Consider the following 14735-nt stretch of genomic DNA (forward strand, 5'->3'; position numbering starts at 1 on the left):
TAAACAGAGGATTTTTCTTTGGCTACCACTAAATAAACCACAGTCATTCAATTATATCAGAATCAGAATTCCTGTATTTATCCCCAAAGGAAAATTCTTTTTTGTATAGACATTGCGCTTGCAGTTTTCCCGACCAAGAAAGAAAGTGAAAGATATAAAAATAGGATAAACAACAAGATAAGTATAAATCTAAAAAAATACAGGTATTTACGTGTGTAGTAAAAATCTAAAAATACAGGTAAAAATACATATATACATTGTATATATAAAAGTAAATGTGTCCGTCACAGTGCAGAGTTTAACAGTTTGATGGCGACAGGCAGGAATGATTTCCTGTGTCACTCTGTGGTGCATCGTGGGAGTAAGAGTCTGTTGCTGAACGAGCTCCTGTAGCCGATCAGCACATTGTGGAGAGGGTGAGAGGGAAAGTCCAGTATAGTCCTTATTTTGGACAACATCCTCCTCTCAGACACCACTGTCAGAGAGTCCAGTTCCTCTCCCACAACATGGCTGGCCTTCTTAATGATTCTATTGAGTCTGTTAGTGTCCCTCACCCTCAGGCAGCTGCCCCAGCAGGCAACGGCATATGTGATGGCACTGGACACCACCGACTCGTAGAACATCCTCAGCATCGCACCCTCAGCAGCTGCCTCAGAAAGTAGAGGCGGCTCTGGCCCTTTCTGTAAATGCTAGTATCTAGTCTCTCCCTTCTCTCTCCATATATACACTGCTCAAAAAAATAAAGGGAACACTTAAACAACACAGTGTAACTCCAAGTCAATCACACTTCTGTGAAATCAAACTGTCCACTTAGGAAGCAACACTGATTGACAATCAATTTCACATGCTGTTGTGCAAATGGAATAGACAACAGGAGGAAATTATAGACAATTAGCAAGACACCCCCAATAAAGGAGTGGTTCTGCAGGTGGTGACCACAGGCCACTTCTCAGTTCCTATGCTTTCTGGCTGATGTTTTGGTCACTTTTGAATGCTGGCGGTGCTTTCTCTCTAGTGGTAGCATGAGACGGAGTCTACAATCCACACAAGTGGCTCAGGTAGTGCAGCTCATCCAGGATGGCACATCAATGTGAGCTGTGGCAAGAAGGTTTGCTGTGTCTGTCAGCGTAGTGTCCAGAGCATGGAGGCGCTACCAGGAGACAGGCCAGTACATCAGGAGACGTGGAGGAGGCCATAGGAAGGCAACAACCTCCAACTTTGTGCAAGGAGGAACAGGAGGAGCACTGCCAGAGCCCTGCAAAAGGCCACAAATGTGCATGTGTCTGCTCAAACGGTCAGAAACAGACTCCATGAGGGTGGTATGAGGGCCCAACGTCCACAGGTGGGGGTTGTGCTTACAATGCAACACCTTGCAGGATGTTTGGCATTTGCCAGAGAACACCAAGACCGGCAAATTCACCGCTGGCACCCTGTGCTCTTCACAGATGAAAAGCAGGTTCACGCTGAGCACATGTAACAGACGTGACAGAGTCTGGAGATGTCGTGGAGAACGTTCTGCTGCCTGCAACATCCTCCAGCATGACCGGTTTGGCAGTGGGTCAGTAATGGTGTGGGGTGGCATTTGGGGGGCCACACAGCCTTCCATGTGCTCATCAGAGGTAGCCTGACTGCCATTAGGTACCAAGATGAGATCCTCAGACCCCTTGTGAGACCATATGCTGGTGCAGTTGGCCCTGGGTTCCTCCTGATGCAAGACAATGCTAGACCTTATGTGGCTGTTGCAGTTCCTGCAAGACGAAGGCATTGATGGTATGGACTGGCCTGCCCGTTCCCCAGACCTGAATCCAATTGAGCACATCTGGGACATCATGTCTCGCTCCACCCTCCAACGCCACGTTGCACCACAGACTGTCCGGGAGTTGGCGGAATAAGAATATGTCATTCATTCAGATTTAGGATGTGTTATTTTAGTGTTCCCTTTATTTTTTTGGGCAGTGTATATCTATATAATAGATATATATATAAGACTTTACATAATGCAGTCTTTCATATATAAAGTATATCCACAATGTTTTTCTTTTATCTCATCTGCACTGATCCTACTACTACTACTGGGTTGCCTGGAAACTAACCCTAATGATAGAGTTATCAGCTATGTTCCTGTCTGTCTGTCTGTCTGTCTCAGTTTATCTGCAGGAAGCAAACTCTCTGCTACACTTCAGTCACTGCTTTAAAATCAGGTTTTGTGGAATTTTTATTCAATATTTTTGTTTTAAAAATATCTTAGTCTTTAAATTCTTAATTTTATCCCCAAAATATAAGATTTTTTTTCCACAACAGTGCCCCCATACTGACATGACAACTATACTACATGACAAAACTACAGAATCATTTAAAGTGCCATTATCCTTTAACTTATGTTGTTCATAATGTTGTTTTTGCTCCTGATAATGGTCTGTTGTCTCCCTTCCCTTTTGTGTCCTTGTCCAGTGTTTCCTGTCTGATAAATTTTGAAAGGATATTAATGAGAGGACAGTTGACCCAGACTTGGCAGCAGCAACACAAATTTGCAAAAATGGCCACTTCAAAGCCAAAATGGAAAGGCTTATTATATGCGTGTGTGTGTGTGTGTGTAGCATGATTGTCAGGATATGAAAGAGGCTTTCATGACTCTGAATGGGCTCTCTGCTGTAGACTAGGCCACTGTTTCAGAGAGAGGTAAGGACGGACCAGGAGAGGACACAGAAACTGAACTCTCACTGAAGATTGTTTGGAGTAAATGAAAATAAGGGTTGTGTTTTGATTGTTAACATGATTTTTGCTAATCTGCTGTCCTACACACTGTTCCGTTGTGGTGGAAAGAGATGCATCACTAATCCTCTGTGTTAACTCCACATATTACTCCAACCAGCCATCCCTCCCCCATCCCACAGTAATATACAGTTCCACTCTCTCCATGGCTGTGTGACAACAGTAACCATGGCAACTGCACATTCATATTCTAAAATATAGAAAAGGGGATGTAGAAACAGCTTTTCATTTGAACAGTTTGTGGGCTGACCCGAGTGATGTGCTTATCTATAAACAAAAGCATGCCTGCTTGTTCTCATATTCTGATGGTGTCAGGAGGCTTAGAAGAAAATATCCTACTCTACTACTCTCATCACATGTGACCTGCTGTCTTGACAATGGTAACGAATTAAAAACAAACCTGTGGCCATGAAATTTCCTTCTCCTATAAACTAAATAAAACAAACATTTGAACAATTTTTACTACGGTTTTAGCCACACTGATCTTAAGCTGAGATCTCTCAGCTCCTGGATAGTGTATCATCTTACCCACTGTTCAGTCCTGAAATGTTCTATACAATAGTCTGTCTGAACACTCAAGGACTGGCATACTGGAGTTTGGCCAGGAAAACTAATTTCAAACATAAAATAAAAAAAAATTAAATGGGCAACTGCTGCTCACTGACTGAACAATGAATGTGGTCTGAACAGACTAGGTCCAAACACAGCTTCCAAGACCACAGTGTCACACCGGGATGAGGTCCTGTCTTGTTTTGGGTTTATGTCCCATCATTTCCTGTTTTATTTTGAAAAGTAACTCTCCTCTCGTTTCAGGTTACTTGCCCTTCCTCATGTGTCTCCAGTCTGATTACCCAATTGTATCCACCTGTTCCCCATTTCCTCCATGTGTTCAAATGGTCTGCGTTTCCCTTGTCTTGCGCCAGTGTGTTTCATCTTCGTGCGATCACTCCAGCCTTTCCTTTGCCATAGCCGTAGCCTTGTCCTTGTCTTAATTTCTGTTCCTGTTTTTTCCTCTAGTGTCCTTTAATGATAGTGAAAACTGTGACAGGACATACATTCAGTCATCTTCTGCAACCTTGCCAATTTACTCAGGACTTCCATCCACCTCCTCTTTGAAGAATTAATGAAGAACCTCCAGGAGGAACTACTCCCTGACTCTACTTATTGCTCACAGAAGCGCACATGCATCACTGGATGGCTGCTGCATTGTCCATTAATTGAAGGGTTGATTGATTTAGTCCTAGTTCTCACTATCTGCATAGATTAAAGGGAAGGAAATAATCTTTTGTTCATTGTGATTTAAGGAAGAACATATTAATGTTGTATCTTGTAGGCTGCCTCCTTTCTGCCAATAACTCTGCAGCCTTATTCAAAATGTACACAGTGCAGTCAATTTGTACCTCCTCACCTTTAGTCATAGTTCCATCTGCTACTGTGAAAGCCAAGGATGTCAATATTTAATCTGTGGAATATGGGAAAGTACATTCATAAATAATTTTCCCAGGAGGCAGAAAGGGTTGATTCATTATGTATTTGCTGGCCTTTCTAAGCTGTCATGTAGATGTAGGGGATTAACCTTTTATCACCATGTATTATGGCTGACCTGTTCCAAAACAGATGTGTCAGATGAGATAAGAATAGCAGAAGAATATAAGAAATTCTTATGAAATTGGCTTGTGTAATAACATGCATTTCTTTCGGTGCAATAAGTGCTGTGAGTTTTACAGCTTATTTTACCATAACAATAATATAATAATAACTTTATTTTATAGCACTTTTCAAAAATAATAGTTACAAAGTGCTTCACAATAAAAAAAGGACAAACAATGATTAATTATATAAAATACAGTTAAATTCAATAAAAAATTAAACAGGATTAAGACAAAATGAAATAACAAATTGAGTTAAAAAGGATCAATGACTAAGAAAAGCCAGGCGATATAAGTGAGTTTTAAGAAGAGATTTAAAAGAGGACACTGAGTTTGCCTAAGATCCTCTGGCAGGGAGTTCCAGACTTTGGGGGCATGGACAGCGAAGACGCGGTCACCCTTAGTGGCTAGCCGGGATTTGGGGACTGACAGGAGGGCCTTGCCAGAGGATCTCAGGCTGTGTTCAGGCTCAAATGAAAAGGTCCAGTACGTAAGAGGGAGCCAGGCCATTTACGGCTTTAAAAATCAACAGTAAAATCTTAAATTAAATTCTAAAACTCACGGGAAGCCAGTGAAGGGCAGCTAGAACTGGTGCATGTGGTCACTTCTTGTAGTATGTGTTAAAAGCCTGGCGGCGGCGTTCTGGATCAACTGTAGTCTGTGGATGTTATGTTTATTGATACCTGACTAAAGGGCATTACAGTAGTCAAGTCTGGGAGAGATGAGGGCTCACCGACTCACGGTGAGCGTATTGCATCATTTCCTGTTTGTGCGTGTGGTAGACGCTCTCCGCATATGTACTTTATGTAACTTTTATAGCGTTTAATAGTGTTAAACGCCACTACATCAACATTTTTTAACATTATGAACACAACAGTGCCATTGTCTTGCCATTAACGAAAAAAAAAATTAAAGAACAAAAAGGTGATGGGGGGGGAGACCCTTTCCAGACCCACCAGTGTGAGGTCATTGCATTAGATGACAGAAATTCTTGCTGTCTGACAACATAAATCACAGCGACACCTTATATGTGAGCACGCAAAGTTAAGTAAGAAAGAGAACCGATAAGAGCTTCCCAGGCCTGTACAGTAGATGCTCTCGCTTTATGTATGACAGCCAGTGATCATTGAATAGAAGTAAGGGGCGATGCATAGGATTGGGAAATCCCAAAATATTTTCAAGGTAACCATGCACCTTGGACCAACGGCCAAACACAGAGGGGCATTCCCAAAAAACATGAAGGTATGTGCCAACAATGTTCTGATTTCACTTTGTACAATTGGAATCATTTGTCAGTTTCGTTGTGAAACGTCTGTATGGTGTGGCATAAACTTTGTGCACAAACTTATAATGAATAAGTTGATGTGCTGGATTCTTTGATGAGATGAGTATGTTAGTCCAAATATTGTCCCAGTCCAGATTATAACCCCCGACCCTCAAATTCTAGGTTTTAAGAACTGATCACTCCCAAAGGTTTAACACCTTTAGAGAGCAGGTCATTGTAGATAACGGACACTAATCCAGTAGAGGATGTTTGAGAGGAAATCCAAGTGTCCAACAGATGAGAGGGTAAAGGTGAACCACATGGAATTCCATGGGCACGAATCGCAGATCTCAGTCAGAGATACAAGAACCAAGGAACCTGAGGGAGAGAATAATGTTCTTTGAGCTCTTGGAGTGAAACCATTTCTGTCATACGGATCTGGGAGAATGTAAATTCCTTCAGAAGCCCAACTGTCATTGAAATAGGGACCAGAATGCTGTAATAAATTGTAGTTGTACCAAACAAGAGAGCAGTCACAAAGTTTTACGTTACATCCCATATGTTTCTGGACACATTTTCAGGGAGTTGGCTATGATTGGCCCAAACTTCCTACACACAGATCTAGGTTTCAACCCATAGAATAGTATGTCTGTCAGGATGTGACAACATTCTCATTGCACCAAACTATCAGTTGCAATAGTATAATTTAAAGTCAGGAACTGCCAAACCTCCAGAGTGTTTTGGTCGCTGTAACATACGTAGGCGAATACGAGCTCTTTTATCATTCCATATGAATTTGGTAGCCAAGGATTGTAGTTCATCAAAATACATGACACCATTGACCATTTCATCTTATTGCACACTTATTTGGCATTAAAGGAACTGCATTAAGCTGGTTTAAGTCTTATTTATCAGATTAATCCCAATCTGTTCATGTTAATGATACATCGTTCACACTCACAAAAGTTAGTCACGGAGTTCCTCAAGGTTCTGTCCTTGGGCCAATATTACTCACCCTTTATATGTTCCCCATCGGTGATATTATTAGGAAACACTCCATACATTTTCATTGTTATGCAGATGACACACAATTGTACTTGTCAGTGAAACCAGAATAAACAAATCAGCTAGTCAAACTTCAGGCATGTCTTAAAGACATAAAAACCTGGATGACTTGCAATTTCCTAGTTCTAAATTCAGACAAAACTGAAGTTATTGTTCTGGGCCCTGAACACCTTAGAAACAAGTTATCCAGTGATATAGCAATGACAGATGGCTTAGCCATGGCCTCAAGCTCCACTGTAAGGAATCTAGGAGTTATTTTTGTTCAGGACATGTCCTTTAACCAACACATATCGAATATTTCAAAGACTGCATTCCTTCACCTCCGCAATATTGCAAAAATTAAACACATTCTGAGTCAGAAAGATGCTGAAAAATTAGTCCATGCATTCATTACCTCCAGGCTGGATTATTGTAACTCCCTTCTATCAGGCTGCCCCAATAAATCTATAAAGACTCTTCAGCTAATCCAGAATGCTGCAGCAAGATTATTAACAAGAATCAGCATGAGAGATCATATTTCTGTTGTACTGACTTCTCTACGTTCTCTACAGGCTACCTGTAAAATTCAGGATAGATTTTAAAATTCTCCTCCTCACATATAAATTGCTGAACGGTCAGGCACCATCCTATCTTAAAGAGTTGATAGTTCCCTATTATCCCACCAGAGCTTTGCGTTACCAAAATACAGGGCTACTTGTGGTTCCTAGAGTCCTCAAAAGTAGATTGGGAACCAGAGCCTTTAGTTATCAAACTCCTCTACTATGGAACCATTTTCCGGTTTCGGTCCGGGAGGTGGACACCCTCTCTGCATTTAAACTGCAACTGCTACCATTGCTACCATTATTATTGTTACTAATATTGCTATCATAATCAACATAGTACTGTACCTTCTGTTTACTTCATTGTCTTATCAACGAGTCTACACTCAATTGGCTTCTCCCAGAGGGTTCCACTCACTCCTTTAATCCTAGACCTTTAGCTAACCTGCATTGAGGCTGACCACCTTACAATTTTCTCCCAAAATCCTGTCTTGCCTGACCACTCTTTAATAACATTTGAATTTACTTTATCAAACTATACTTTGCCTGGAAAAAAATTCCACCACAGCAGAGGCCTTTCTGACACCGCTGTATCTAAATTTAAAGAACTTATTCTGGCAGAGCTTGACATTACACCCTACATTAATACAATGGAGGGCAACTATGCCAATTTCACTCCCTCACGGGTAGACCTTCTTGTAGATAGCACCACAACATCACTTCTTGGGACCCTTAATTCCGTAGCCCCTCTGAAAAAGAAGGTCATTAACCAGAAGAGAGTAGCCCCCTGGTACAATTCAAATCTAAACATATTGAAACAGAAAACAAGACAGCTGGAAAGAAAATCACATTCCAGCCAATGTGAAAGGAACAAGAACAGTCCCAGATTCCTCTTTAATACTGTAGCCAGGCTGACTATAAACCATAGGGCTGTTGAGCCATGCATCCCCCCAACTCTCAGCAGTGATGATTTCTTAACTTTCTTCACTGATAAGATTGTGAACATCAGAGCGAGAATTGGCAGTAATACTCCACCAAATACAGTTTTTCTTATAGCAACCTCCACAACTAGTATGTATGTTTGGACGGCTTCTCCCCCACTCACCTCTCAGAGTTAACTTCAGTCATTACCTCATCCAAGTCATCAACATGTCTACTTGACCCAGTCCGTTATGTAAAGCTCTTTGTGACAAACTGCTTGTAAAAATGGGCTATACAACAATACAAGACAAGACATCCTGCTTAAGGATGTCTTTCCCTTAACATTTCTGTACTGAACCAGATCAATCTAGTCACAGGTTATGTACCACAGGTCTTTAAGGTGGCTGTCATCAAGAAGAAGAAGAGAAATCAGCTTTATTGACAGTATATATATATAGTATATTATTGTCTTTCGCCGTGGTTAAGGAACACTGTGAAAACTGGAACAAGAACATATTTCCATATACATCATTCTCTATTATTATCTTTCACATAAGTACATGGCTTTCCATATTTAAAAATGATTACCATGTACGCCTGGTTAGCCAGTAGTAGACAGTCATCTCTTTCTCAATTCCCGCTCACAACTTCCGGCTTAAGCTACACAGGAAGTGACCTTTTCGCAATAAAACTAAAACATTTCCGCAAGATCCCACAACAAATCATGGATCATAATTCAGGATGTTTCACCACAATCTATGTAAACAAATAAAAACAATCAGAACTGAAATGTGATGATCGCACCTTAACTTCTGGTATTGCCATGGTAACATAGCCATATTGCGAGCGTCAGCTACACACACACTGAATTTGTCTTCTGCATTTGACCCATCCTTAGTTGAGCACACACATGCAACACTCGGCAAATTACATGCAGTGAAACACACACAAGAGCAGTGGGCAGCATCAAGCGCCCGGGGGAGCATATTGGGGAGTTAAGTGCCTTGCTCAAGGGCACATCAGCCGCCTAATGGAGGTGGGGGAGCATTTTTCGCATTAATCACTCCACCACACCCAAATTTTTCCTGCCCGTCTGGCGGGGAAATCGAACCGGTATCGAACCACTATTAAGGAAACCTTCCCTTGACCCAGATGTATTAGTTAATTACAGACCTATATCCAACCTTCCATACATCTCCAAGATCCTTGAGAAGATTGTCCTAGAGCAGCTACATCGACATCTCCACTCTAACGACCTTTTTGAAGCTTTCCAATCTGGATTTAGAGAACACCATAGTACTGAAACAGCACTGATCAAAGTTTCTAACGACCTTCTCCTGACCGATAGACGTCTTGTCTCCATACTTGTACTTCCGGATCTCAGTGCTGCATTTGATATATTTGATCACAACATTCTTCTCCAGAGGCTGGACCATGAAATTGGGATTAAAGGATCCGCCTTTCGATGGTTCGAGTCACATTTATCTGACAGGTATCCGTTTGTTAACATTAATCATAATTGCTCCAAGTATAGTAAAGTTACTCATGGTGTACCTCAGGGTTCAGTGTTGGGGCAGATACCTTTCACTCTCTACATACTTCCATTAGAAAGCACTCCATCAATTTTCATTGTTATGCTGATGATACACAGCTATACTTATCTATAAAACCAGATGACAGAAGTCACCTTACCAATTTGGAAAACAGTCTGAAAGACATTAAGTCCTGGATGTCCTCCAACTTCGTATTTCTTAATTCAGAAAAAACAGAAGTTACTGTATTTGGACCTAAACATCTCAGGGACTCTTTTTCCTGCTGGGCCGCCACCCTGGATGGCATCACCTTTAACTCTATTACAGTGGTGAGGAACCTTGGAGTCATTTTTTTTACCAGGACGTGTCCTTCAATTCCAATATAAAACTTATCACTAGGACTGCCTTCTTTCACCTCCGTAGCATAGTTAAATAAGGAACATCCTTTCTCAGAGTGATGCTGAGAAACTGGTCCAAACTGGTCCTGGTTTTGTCAGGATGGTCTAAAAACTCTGAAGAGTTTCCAGTTGGCCTAGAATGCTGCAGCAAGGGTATTGACAGGAGTTAATAAGAGAGCACATATCTCACCTGTTTTAGCCTCACTCCATTGACTTCCTGTAGGATATAGGATGGACTACAAAATCCTTCTATTGATTTATAAGGCTCTCAATAACAAAGCTCTGTTCTATCTCAAGGACCTCATTGTTCCTTTTTACCCCAGTAGAACACTTCGCTCCCAGAATGCAGGTCTGCTAGTGGTTCCCAGTATCTCTAAAAACAGTTTTGCAGGTAGAGCCTTCAGCTACCGTGATCCACTACTGTGGAACCAACTCTCTACATGGGACCATGACATGGAATACTTTTTTCCAGTTAGCTTGTACATGTCTGTTGAAATAGTATATGAACACATCTCAAACATTCTTCTAGTCAGCAGTTTAACCACTGCTTGAAACCAAAGTGCATTGGATATTTAACTTCCAGTAACAGTAGCAGTAATATTTGTGACACTGATGAGTCTGATGCAGACTCCTTTACCGCTGACATTGAAAAGCACACTGCAGCAGACAGATGTACTGTTGGTCATCAAAAAAATGCAATTCTGATGAGAGCCACATTGCTTCACTTGCAAAAAAAAAAAAAAACTCTCTGAAATCACAAAGCATGGACAGACCAAACTGGCATTGTCTTGGCATTAGCTATAGCTGTATGATTTCTCTCTCTGGTTGCTGGCAATGACAATGTAAACAGAGAAGTTCAGCTGCTTGTCAAGGAACTCAAATAGATTCTCGGTGCTTGTGAATTTGAGTGACTTGTGCTGTCCCATCCTAAAGTCATCGCCTCCTGAGAACAGCAACTGTAAATGTCTTGGCTCATGCACATTACCAAAGGTTAAAGCGAAGGTACAATCTTTGTTCCACAAAATAAGTTTACAGTGTCAATATTGACACTTAGATAATACAACAAATGCAAACATACTAGACATCACAAGACTCCTAGACTGTACTGTAAATCTCTGCTGAAAAAAAAGGTAAAAAAAAACAAAACAATAAACATCTATTAGAGGCCCTGAAAGGAAACGTGAATGATAAAATGACCCCCATCAGCCCATCTGGACAAGAAAATTGAATTTCTGGTGCAATAAAAAAATAGGAACCCTCTGTTTATAATCTAGATTTATATAATCCATTGTACAAATTAAAAAATCCTCCTGTCGATGACAAATGGCACGATTGCTTAGTAACAGCTTCATTACTATCTCCAAGGTTCTTTTATTCTAATGAATGTTTGTGAAAGTTGAAACACAGACAGAAAAAAAATTGTGAGTAAAAAATATAATGTACATGAAAAAGTTATTTCAGAGCCATTATAGACTTTCTTGGTTACATATTGAGTTGAATAATGAAATTAACAAGCTAATTTATTAAATGTGCAAAATGTCAAACATCCACAAATTCCAGCAATCACAGTTGGACGGTTTGCCAATCAATTCAATTCAATTCAGTTTATTTATATAGCGCCAATTCACAACAAAAGTTCTCTCATGACACTTTCCAATTTGAGCAGGTCTAGACCAAACTCTTTAATCAGTGCACCTGTATCTGTTCTATGGGTTGGAATCCATTAAAATTTTAGGTGACACCTTCAAGTTAAATCAACCAAAAAAGGGAAAACTGTTAATGTTAAAATTAACTGTGAGATGGAATATGAAAGGCAGACAGATTGGTACTCAGTAGTCAGACAGGAACTGACTGTTCCCAGTTCACACTAAAGGGGACCTTGTCTCAAGTCTTGCACTCACTAACTTTTCAGTCTTGCTGTGGTGTGGCCAGACCTCACCGGATGGTGCTACTGAACACTGCACGACACTATCAGTAATTCAGTCTAACAATATATTTTCTTCACAACTGTTAAGAACCATTAACCAAGTGAGGTTTCCCGTTCTGAAATGCTGCATTGGATGTCTTATAACTGTGATTGTTTACTGGTAATATTACAGGTAATATACCAGTTTATACCAGTGAGCTCAAATGATAAATGCCGCTTGGATCTCTGTCTCCACCTCTGCTCACTCCTGCCCCATGTTACATTAATGCAGTCTTTCTCAAATAGTGGGGCGCGCCGCCCTTTGGGGGGGGGCGCGGTGCGATGCCTGGGGGAGCGCGTGTGACCCCGGGGAACATGTTTTTTGTTTGTTTGGTTTTTACCAAGGTAAGGTACCTAACCCCCACTGCTCCCCGGGCGCTGCACGCGGTCGCCCACTGCCCCGGGTTTGCTGTGTGTGTGTGCACGTCACTTGGGTGGGTTAAATGCAGAGCACAAATTTCGTTGGAGTGAGTTCCCTCCAATGACAAAATATGTCACTTTCATCTTTTTCATCTTTCATCTTTTTGTTGTACTACAATAAAGTGTAATTGCACATCCACTACAGTAGGTGGCAGTGGCGCTCTCATTGTCATAGCGTGCGCATGGAGTATTAGCTCTATGGTGTAGGTGGGGGCTTTTTTTGCACCGAGCATGCGCACACACAGCACAAAGCAGGAGATGTGAAGTGCAGTGACAAACCCTCAAGAGATACCATGGGAAAGTATTTAACAGGGAAGAAAAGAAAGGCGGAGAAAGACGGAGATAATGAGACAAACGAAAGTCTCCCGAAAGCTAAGACGAGGAAATATGACGAAGCATATGTAGCGCTTGGCTTCACTGTGACTGCAGTGGGAGACAAAAGACCGGTGTGTTTACTGTGTCTAAAAATGCTGGCAGCGGACAGCATGAAGCCAAATAAATTAAGGCGTCACTTCAAGACATTACACCCCACCTCAGTTTAAATTTATTATCATTTATTGATTTTATTTAATTTTACTTTTAAGTATCAAATGGTTCAATTAGTCGGTCAAGAAATGCTTATAGTTTAAATAAGGATTTAATTTTTTTTTAAATTTCAGGCAAATTGATGCACTAAATCTTTACTGTTACAGACTAAAAAACAATGTTAATAATTATTTTTTGTTGTAAGTTGATCTTTCTTTTTTTGTTTTCTTTAATGTTATTAAGGATACAATGTTATGCAGAGGTGTACTTACCAATTTTATAGGGGGGGTGGTGGTTCGAGGGCGTAACAGAAAATAATTGAGAAGCACTGCATTAATGCATGTTTGTGATTTAAACTTATGATGTGCACTTGTATTTGGATTCACTGAGCAAGTACTTCGCATTTACGTGCCCCACCAGGCTTTCTGTGCCAGAGACGCCACCCTTGTGTTTTATTTATGGTTTCAATCATCTGTCTTGTTTTACGTTTTATTCCTTATTTCTGTTTTATTCTTACACTACTGTGGATTTTATTTTTGTTTTCTGTGTTCTAAAGCACTTTGTAACTACAGGTTTGATATGTGCTACAAAAATAAACTTTACTGTTAAAAGAGACAAGCCTTTCTAAAATTGATTGTAAGAATTGCATTATAAATTAATTCATTTTAGAAAAGAATGGGGAAACAGAACTATTCACTGGATACAGTAATAATGTTTGAATTAGGATAAGACACAGCTCAGCCATAACATTATAACAACCTGCCTATTTGAATAGGTCCCTCTTTTTCCACCAGCCTTGACCCATTGAGGCCTGGACTCCACCAGACCTCTGAACAGTGTTGGGAAAGTTCGCTTTCTACATGAACTAGTACCAGTATTAGTAGTATTTTAAAGGTTTTAACACTGAAACTATGTGTCAGATTCACCTTCGTAACAAACGCCGTAGAATCTCAGCGGACCGAACTAGCGCTGCCTTCGTCCATGCTGCGTATTTTGATGACGTATTTGTTTGCGCGACAGGTATGACAACTGTTGCCAGGTTGGGCGGTTTTTCCGCTACGTATTAAGGGTCTGTTTACGGTGTGTTTGGCGTGGGTTTTCGTCTGGAAGGCTCTGTGCTCTTGAACAGAGCTGGGCAATTCATTTCTACAGGGGACCACATGAAAAATCTGAACTGTGTTGGAGGGCCGAGCCAACAATAACTTGAACTTTATTCTGCTCAATATTAATTTTCTTCCATTGTGAAAAGCAGTAAATTATATATTTTGATTAGCTGCTACTGGCAATCAGTATAATAATAAGAATATTTGTAAATATTTATGTAAATTTATTATTTGTGGTGTAGGTTGAAGAGGAAAATAATCCTATAAAAGTAATACAGTTTTAAAAGTTACACAAGTTAAACAGTTTTTTTTAAAACAGTTTAAAAGAAAAACAATCATTACATCACTGCTCCTTTTTATTTTTAACTTGTTAATCTTCACAAATAGTGAAAAAGGTTTTTTGCAGTATGTTAAAAATAAACAACGGATCAACTTCATGCAAAAAGTGCTTTTGATGTTTTCATATCAGTTTACTTGTTCAGTGAGAAAAATCCAGTCTGTCTTGGGCTTGAACAAGTGCATTGAAATCTGGTTGAATGTCTGAGGTGGCTATGCGAAGGACAGCTGAGATGTGATCATCA

This window comes from Scatophagus argus, chromosome 13 (assembly GCF_020382885.2).
Source record: "Scatophagus argus isolate fScaArg1 chromosome 13, fScaArg1.pri, whole genome shotgun sequence".
Lineage (NCBI taxonomy): Eukaryota > Metazoa > Chordata > Actinopteri > Scatophagidae > Scatophagus > Scatophagus argus.